The sequence below is a fragment of the Lutra lutra genome, chromosome 1, assembly GCF_902655055.1.
Source record: "Lutra lutra chromosome 1, mLutLut1.2, whole genome shotgun sequence".
Classification (NCBI taxonomy): Eukaryota; Metazoa; Chordata; class Mammalia; order Carnivora; family Mustelidae; genus Lutra; species Lutra lutra.
The window spans coordinates 27,159,836-27,169,178 of NC_062278.1; the positions used below are offsets into that span (position 1 = coordinate 27,159,836).

Here is a 9,343-nt window from a genome sequence, read left to right on the forward strand (position 1 = left end):
GAGGCTCAACCCACTGAGCCACCCAGGCACCCCCCTCGATGACTCTTATTTTGTTTTTGTGCTTTCATTAAACTCTTTGAGAATTGAAGATGATTCAAGCTGAAGAATATGACTTCACTTACTTCATGAGGGGCTAGGAATTTCCCAAACAAAAACATCTCCCCAGCTGTTTGTTGTATCACTGATGGAACTATGTTCAACAGTTGATTTTTTTCTTCCATGTTAATTTTCATAATGTTTTTACAAATGATAAAGAAAATGAAGCATATAAAGTTCAAGCCATATGTAACTTAATTAACTAGCTATCTGCCAGGAGTTATCAGGCATAGGAAACCTGAGATTACAGTGTTTCGTATATAGTGGGTGCTCGCCAGTTATCTACTGGCCGACAAGAAGAAATGAAACATTTTATAAGGAGGAAAAGAAGACCACAGTGAGTTATTTGTCATTAAAAATAATCCATTTATAATTTGGCTTTGACCTTCCCAGAAATATTCCAATGTGTTGCCTCTTAGTGGCTTCCTGACATTTAATTCTATCTCCTATTAAATTTTTGTGAGGTATAATTTTTATACAAGGAAATAAACTCATCTTAAGTGTAGAGTATGTGACAAATGCATGTGCCTGTGCTACCTATGCCCCTATGAAGATAGAATATTTTCAACACTTCAGGAAGTTTCTTCCTTTCCTTCCTGAGTCAATTAAGCCCTCAGAGGCAAGTATTATCTAATTGCTATCATGACATCAGTTTTGTCTGTTACAAAAATTCACATAAATGGAGAATATTTTTTGGAAACATCCAAGCTCTTAAGTGGAATCATTCAAGTTCTTCGATTGTTCTTTTTATTACCGAATAGTATTCCATTGTACAAATACACCATTTGGTTATCTATTTTACTTTTGATGAATATCTGTATTGTTTCTAGCTTTGAGCCATTATGAATAAAGGTCCCGGGAATATTTTTTTTATTATGATTTTTTTTAATTTTAAGGTTTATTTATTTATTTATCTATTTTTTAAAAATTATTTTATTTTTTATAAACATATAATGTATTTTTATCCTCAGGGGTACAGGTCTGTGAATCGCCATGCTTACACACTTCACAGCACTCACCATAGCACATACCCTCCCCAATGTCCATAACCCTACCCCTCTCTCCCAACCCCTCTCTCCCCAGCAACCCTCAGTTTGTTTTGTGAGATTAAGAGTCACTTATGGTTTGTCTCCCTCCCAATCCCATCTTGTTTCATTTATCCAGGAATATTTTTAAAGAAATCTTTTGTTTGACATATATTTACTTGAGCAAATACCAAGGAATGGGATTGCTAAATTAAAGGCTAGATCTATGTTTAACTTTTTAAGACATAGCCAGTTTTCCACCAGCAATGTATGAGAATGTTGGTTCTTCCAAAACACCAGTATTTCAGATTGTCAAACATTCTAATTATTGTGAGGTGATAACTCATTGTGTTTTGAAATTGCATTTCTTTGATGGCTAATGATACAGAGCACTTTATAAATGCTTATTTGCCTTTTGTATATCTTCTTTATTTTCCTTTGTATGGTGTTTATTCAGGTCTTATATTCATTTAAAAATTTTTGGTTCTTCTATTGTTGTTAATTAATTGTAAGAGATCTTTATATATTCTGGATATAATTCTTTTGCCAGATACAAGTGTTCTGAATATCTTCCCCAAGGTGTGGCTCACCTTTTTGCTTTTTTTTTTTTTTTAAACAGGTGTTTTTGGATGAGCAACTGTTTTAATTTTGATGGAATTCAATTTATCTTTTTTTTTTTTCTTTTGGTGGTTTATGCATTTTGTATTCTAAAAAAGTTAAAGGGGTTGGGGAAATCTCCAACAATTTCTTCTATAGGCTTTATGATTTGGGTGAGTACTTTTAGATCTACAATCCATCTCAAGTGATCCTTTTAAAAGTAGTAGTTAGGGGGGCACCTGGGTGGCTCAGTGGGTTAAGCCTCTGCCTTCAGCTCGGGTCATGATCTCAGGGTCCTGGGATCGAGTCCCACATCGGGCTCTCTGCTCAGCAAGAAGCCTGCTTCCCTCTCTCTCTCTCTCTGCCTTCCTCTCCGTCTACTTGTGATCTCTCTCTGTCAAATAAATAAATAAATAAATAAAATCTTAAAAAAAAAAAAGTAGTAGGTAGGGATCAATGTTCTCTTTTTTCCTTATGAATTTTGCCCATTTTAGCATCTTTTGGCAAGAAGATTTTTATTATCCACTGTATTGCCTTTAATATCTTTGTTGAAATTAATTGAGTGTATGTAATAGGTCTGAGTATCTTTAGTTTCATTTAATTTATTTGTTCATCCTTATACAAGCCTAAATGGTCTTGATTGATGCACCTTATTCTAAATCTTGAAGTCATATAATATAAATCCTCCAAACTTGTCTTTGTCAGGATTGTTTTAGACCATCTAGATACTTACTATTTACGTACATAATTTAAAATCTCTTTCCCAAGTTCTATAGAAAAACTGCAAGAAAAATTTAATGGAATCACTTGATCCAAAGGATACTATGGAACAGCTTAGCAATATAGATCCTCACAATCTGTTAATGTAATATATATTTTCACTTACTTACATATTCTTTATTTTCTTTTCTTCAAAACTTTTGTATTTTTCTGTGTATAGGAGTTACAGATCCAAACTCTGACACAGATTAACTTGCAGAATGTTTTTTGCAGAGCATTCTCTTGGGATAAATACCTACCTATGATAAAAGCAGTAGAATAGGGATTAGTTAGAAGGAACAGTTGGGTTAAAATGCAGTCACCACAAAGGTACCTGTTCATCTGATGGGAATATCGAAGTCTGAAATAGACCTTCAAAGTTGTTCTGAACTGGAGCAAAGTGACTGAACTTTTAAGGCCCTTATCAATCAGCTGTTGGTTTGAGGTTGTACTAGGAGGACATGTAGCCTTGAATAAGTTTGCTCTCTCTACTTGATAGCAATTTGCCAAGATGGATCACATCTGACAGCTATCTCCTAACAATGCTAGGAGAGTAATTCCTTCGGTACCAAAGGCTGGTGTTCTGGATTGTACAGGACTGCATCCACTGTAGTTCATCCTTTGAATCCACCTAACTTCATAAAGTTTCTGGAAACAGATCTATTAGGACTCTGTTGGGCCTTATTTCCCAGAGCAAATGTGTCATAGGAAGTTTAGTGAGATAAGCTATAGCCTCTCCCACTGAAGCCAGTCTCTTGGCCAAAACTGATACTCATTATCTCCATCCTCTTCTAGCCATTCAAGATTCCCCTCACCTTTGGCTAGAAATTAAACTCATTTAGAAAGTTTACTTAGAGGCATGATGAAAAACCTAATATCTCAGGGTACTGAGAGCCTGATCACGATGCCATTCTTTGGATGTGGCTGCTATGCTTATTTATTTTCACAAATGGGGCACCAAAAAATGCTGAGGTGTGCCATCTGAGTGCTAAATTTGTTCCTCCATTGTGTAACAGTAGTTCTAGCTCCTTGCGATAATCAGGGACACTATCTCTCAAGTCTGTGACTCCTCCATGTTTCTGCTTCTCTTTGGGCACTTGAGTTCAAAGTTCTCTGGCAACAGCCAGAGAATACAATCTATTGAGACTTATTAGGGTGACAGGGATGGTAAAGAATTGCACCAAGACTGGAGCAAAAAACCAGATGGAGTTAATTCATTCTCTGAAAGAGGAGAGGGGCTAGACATCAAGAGAGATGTTGGCTCTGAGTTTCTGTTATGCTGGGCCTTTTAAGGGATTTTAAAGATATGAGAGGGTTATAGCTACACCCATGGGGGAGGGGGTCAACTCTTGGCCAGGTAGAGAAGGAGGTGACCAGTTTTTCAAGGGGCTCTGTCAAGGGCTTGTCCTCAATATGGGTTGTGGTCCAGCTGGAGGAGACTATGTTTTGTAGCCATGGTCTATTTTCTGAGGACGTGGGCACCATGACCTAGAAAAACAGAGTTAGGGTCAAGTACAGACACCTACAAGTTTTATCTATAAGCTTGGCTGGAGAGGGGGCTTTGAATACAACACTTTCAAGACCCTTGCTGGCACCAATTAGAAGAGTTACCTACTTGGAAAACCAGGATTTCCAAAGATCTTTACTGAGGTTAGTATTGCAAGGACTAGAAGCATGGGTTAAGAAAAGTGATGGTAAACAGGTAAACACTTTCACTTTTGCATCTTGATTTCTAGACCCATAATTTCTATTAATTGAAGACATAGCACATACATTCTTTGCCAATTAAGAGTGTATATTACATCCTTGAGAGTAGTACTCATCTGCACATAGTGACATAGCTGAACTTGTGCCTCAGTTGCAACCTCAATAAGCCACTCTATTGAAAGATCAGTTTGGCAGCTTCTGGGGGTTGTGTATGCATTAAGACCAGTGGGTTCCATTGTTGTGTACCCATTACCATACTTGCTATAAATTTAGTCCTTTGGTTTTGGGCACTGTTTATGTTTGAAAATGTAATGCTCTATAAATACTTGGATATTGGAGCTGGCTAAAGTTCTATGAAGCAGAAAATAATCCAAATATATGTCAACACTAGTCATGATGAATCACTGTCTGGGTGAAGAGGGGGGCTTCTAATGTGAAATTGACAGTAAGTGGCTGTTTGGTCTCTTCTTTCAATGGTGCCATTTTAGAGATTGAACATTTTTCTGTGTTCCTGGTAGATTGGATATATCTATCTATTAACTGGAATGTCTAGTCCACTAGCATTTAATATAATTATGAGGGCTAGTTTGAGCAATCCATTTTGAAGAGATGAGAGAATAGGGTATGGGGATGGGTTGTGAGGGGGCTCATCTGATTAAGGGGCCCTGAACCAAGAAGATGTGGATTTTGAGAAGCCAGCAGGTCAAGATTCAGCAGCAACCCCACGGGCCAAAGTTGAGGAGAGTACACTGAGTGTATGGAGGTTAGAGGGTGGGGGTTTCTGGTCTTTGGTTTCTTGATTCAATCCTATTTCAACAGCAACTGTGTCTCAGCCTGTCAGAAATAAAAAGGTCATTGATTATTTGGAGTCAGGAATTTAATGATGCCAAGAAAATTATTGCAGATATTGAGGCCTTCCAGCTAAGAAAATTCAATCATCTCCCAAAGAAACTAAAAATAAGAGATGATCTAGAAAAGAGTTCCCAGGAAGATGGTGAGGACTCAGAAGAAAAATATATGAAAACCAAGGGTGATTCTCACTCAGCAGAAGACAGCAAAGATGAGAAAGAAGCCCATAAGAATGTGCTCCAGCAAAGCAGGCAGCCTCAAAAGCAACTTCCAAAGAAAGAGAGATGCTCATGGAAGATGTGGGCAGTGGAGAAGAACAAGAAGAGGAGGATGAGACATCATTCCAGGGGGAAGATTCTGGCAGCGAGGATGATTTCTTAGTGGAAGATGATGATGGAAATGACTATGGCAGCTCAAAAAAGAAAAAAAAAAAAACAAAAGATGGTTAAGAAGCCCAAACCTGTGCAGAAGCTTTTGATCTTGATGAAGTTCCAAAAGTTCATTTTTGCTTTTGTTTCTTTTGCCTTTGGAGATGTGTCTTGAAAGATGTCTTGCTGTGGCTGATGTCAAAGAGGTTACTGCCTATGTTCTCCTCTAGGATTTTGATGGATTCCTGTCTCACATTGAAATCTTTCATCCATTTTGATATCCAAGATCTATAAAGAACTTCTCAAACTCAACACCCCAGAAATAAATAAGTCAAAAAATGGGCAGAAGACGTGAACAAACACTTCTTCAGTGAAGACATACAAATGACCAACAGACACATGAAAAAAATTGTTCATCATCATTAGCCTTCAGGGAGAATCAAATCTAAACCACATTGAGATACCACATTATGCCATTTAGAATGGCAAAAATTAATAAGACAAGAAACAACAAATGTTGGAGAGGATGTGGAGAAAGGGGAACCCTCTTACACTACTGGTAGAAATGCAAATTGGTGCAATCACTTTGGAAAACTGTGTGAACCTGTTCCTCAAAAAATTAAAAATAGAGCTTCCCTATGATCTGATATGATATGATCTATCCCTATGATCTGATAATTGTATTACTGGGTATTTACGCCGAAGATACAGATGCAGTGAAAAGAAGGGCCACATGCACCCCATTGTTCATATTAGCAATGTCCACAATCACCAAACTGTGGAAAGAGCAGAGATGCCCTTCAACAGATGAATGGATAAAGAAGATGTGGTCCATATATACAATGGAATATTATTCAGCCATCAGAAAGGATGAATACGCAACTTTTGCATCAACATGGACGGGACTGGAGGAGATTATGCTGAGTGAAATAAGTCAAGCAGAGAATGTCAATTGTTATATGGCTTCACTTACTTGTGGAACATAAGGAATAAGATGGATGACATTAGGAGAAGGAAAGCTAAAATGAAGGTGGGGAGTTGGAGGGGGAGATGAACCATGAGAGGCTCTGAGAAACAAACTGCAGGTTTTAGAGGGGAGTGGATGCGGGGATGAGTTGGCCCGGTGATGGGTATTAAGGGGGGCACGTATTGCATGGAGCACTGGGTATTACACATAAACAATGAATCTTGGAACACTACATCAAAAACTAACGACGTACTGTATGGTGACTAACATAACACACACAAAAATTTAAGAATAGAAGTAAAAAAACCTATAAATGAAAAAAGAAAGTCCAAACCTGAGAGAAAATAAAATGCCCAAAAGCAGGCTAAAGGCTGCAGTGATGCCAAGCCCTATGAAAGGCAAAGAGAAAAGTAAGTCACCCCACAAATTCAGAGACATCAAAGGAAAAGACCCGTCTCAAAGAAGAGGCGGAATCAGCTAGCCCCCCAGAAAAGAAAATCTCTGCAAGCTGTCCACCTCAGCAATCAGAGGATGTAGTGTCTGAAGATGAAGCCCAGTCTGGGGAGGATTAAAAAAGTGATGATGGTTTGGGAAGAAATTTTATTTTATTTATTTTTTATTTATTTTTAAAGATTTGTTTATTTATTTTAGAGGAAGAGAGAGAGCATGAGTCGGAGGAGCAGAGGGAGAGGGAGAGGGAGAGAAATTCTCAAGCAGTCTCACAGGTAGAGTGTGGAGCCCACTCCAACTCACGACCCTGAGATCATGACCTGAGCTGAAACCAAGATTGGGACATTCAACTGATTAGAGAGAGAGATTTTATTTAAAAAAAGAAGAAGAAAAAAGTGGGGGAAAAAAAGAAAATCTACTTGTTAAGATAGAACATGATTTTGGCTATGGCTTGACTCATGGGCTTTCAATGCTTTTTTCCTTTTCTTGGAAATAACATCTCCCTCCTCTATCTCTCTTTTTTAAGAAAAGCATTGCATGTTTAATTACCTTTTTGTCTGTGGTCTTCTCTTTGCCATTCACCCTCCCCTTCCCAATGAAAGCCATAACAAAGTAATCACTTGATTGACTGCTTCATCTTTTTAATGGAAGGTATACCACAGTCATAGAACAGTAAGATTTGAGTTGAGCAGTATGGAAATTTTGCTTTTTGCTAAGTGGTAACAAGTTGAACAGCAATCAAAAAACAGAAGGATTTTAGTTAAAAATGATTGCTTCTTTCTCTACCTGGACTTAAAAAAAAATCGGTTGTCATCTAATCCAAGTTTATATATCTACATACCCAAGTGTAGATGTGTAAAAAAAAATCATGATATTAAACTTTCATTGATGGGGCAGGTAGGAGATAAACCATTTTGCTTTTTAAACCATTTTGAAATGCACAGTTCAATGGCATTAAGTGCATTCACATTATCGTGCAACCATCACCACTGTCCATCTTCTGAACTTTCTCATCATCCCCGCCGGAAACTCTTCCCATTGAACAGTTCCCTTCTCCCCAATCTCCCCATTCCCTTCTCCTCCAACCCTTGGCCACCACCCTTGTACTTCCTGTCTTTTTGATTTTGTGAAGGTCATTATAAGGAACTTTAAAAAAAAGAAAAAAAAGTGAGGGCCACCAAAACTTAAGTCGCTCTCTTTTTTTAAAGGATTTATTTGTTTTAGAGAGAGAGAGAGAGCATGCACATGTGACTGGGGGGGGGGGAGCAGAGGGAGAGAGAGAGTCTCAAGTAGATCCCCCTCCCCCCATTGAGTAAGGAGCCAAAATCAGGGCTGGATCTCACAACCCTGAGATCATGACCCGGGCTGGATCTCACAACCCTGAGATCATGACCCAGCTGAAACCACGAGTCAGAAGCTCAATCCACTAAGCCACCCAGGAGCCCCCAAAAGAAAATCACTCTTGATTTCCTATTTCATTCTCTAATGGTTCATGTTTTTGACTATATATGTATCTAGTCTGTTTCTTGGATTAAATTTTATCAAGGATAAAAAAAACCCCAAAACGTAGAATTTAAATGGCAAGATCTATATACCAGAGTAAATCTCTTTTTAGCCAATAATGCTTAAGTTTTAAACAAATAAAGTACCAATTAATGTGAAACTCAATCACAAAGACTTTTTCCTTCATGAAAACAGAACATTGAAATTCTTTTACGGCATAAATATGCATTCAGATCTCCCCCAATAATATAATTATGATTTTGATTGGGTGTAAGTTTTCATCTTGTTGTTGATTTACTTGGTATAATTTGTTCTTTCTTTTTTCCCTATTGTGTGGTATCAGGGGTATCAGGATTTTGCTTCATTAAGTAAATTAAGTAAAAAGTAAATTAAGTAAATTGCCTTCTGTTGGATTATTTAACTACCTTTAGAAATATACTTTATCTCCTATATTACATAACTATGTACACTTCCCTCATTCATCTTTATTTTAAAAATAAGGTAAATCTTTTTAACTTATCACCCTCTACCTCAAAGTACTATTCTATCCCCTCTTATTTAATGTAAAATATATTGACAATATACTTCTCCTTACCTGCTTCTATTTTTGTCCTATTGTGTTATACCATTTACTTCTAAATATATTATCAACTTCAAAATACATTGTTATTACTATTTAAACAGTCAATGGTCTTTTAAAAATTAAGAAGGTATAAAAGCATATTTCATATTAACCATATATTAATTATTCCTAATCTTTATTCCTTCACATAAATTTGAGTTTCTATATGGTATCTATTCTTTCAAAAGAACTTTCTCTAACATTGATTGAATGTTAAGTCTGCTGGTGACTAATTCTCCCAGCATTTGTTTAATAAAAATATCTCTATTTTCTCTTTATTTTCAATTTTTTGTGTGTGCATTATATTGAATTCTAGACTGTTTTTTTTTCTAAATTTCAACATTTTAAAATGTTGTTTCACTGTCTTCTGAGATGTATACTTTCTTATTTAAAAAGTCAG

General features: G+C 36.9%; 1 pseudogene; it reads left to right on the forward strand.

The window, feature by feature from the left end:
• LOC125093574 (nuclear ubiquitous casein and cyclin-dependent kinase substrate 1-like) overlaps positions 1–6,973 on the forward strand; it is a 31,769-nt pseudogene extending 24,796 nt beyond the window's left edge.
• The last annotated feature ends 2,370 nt before the right edge of the window (positions 6,974–9,343 follow it).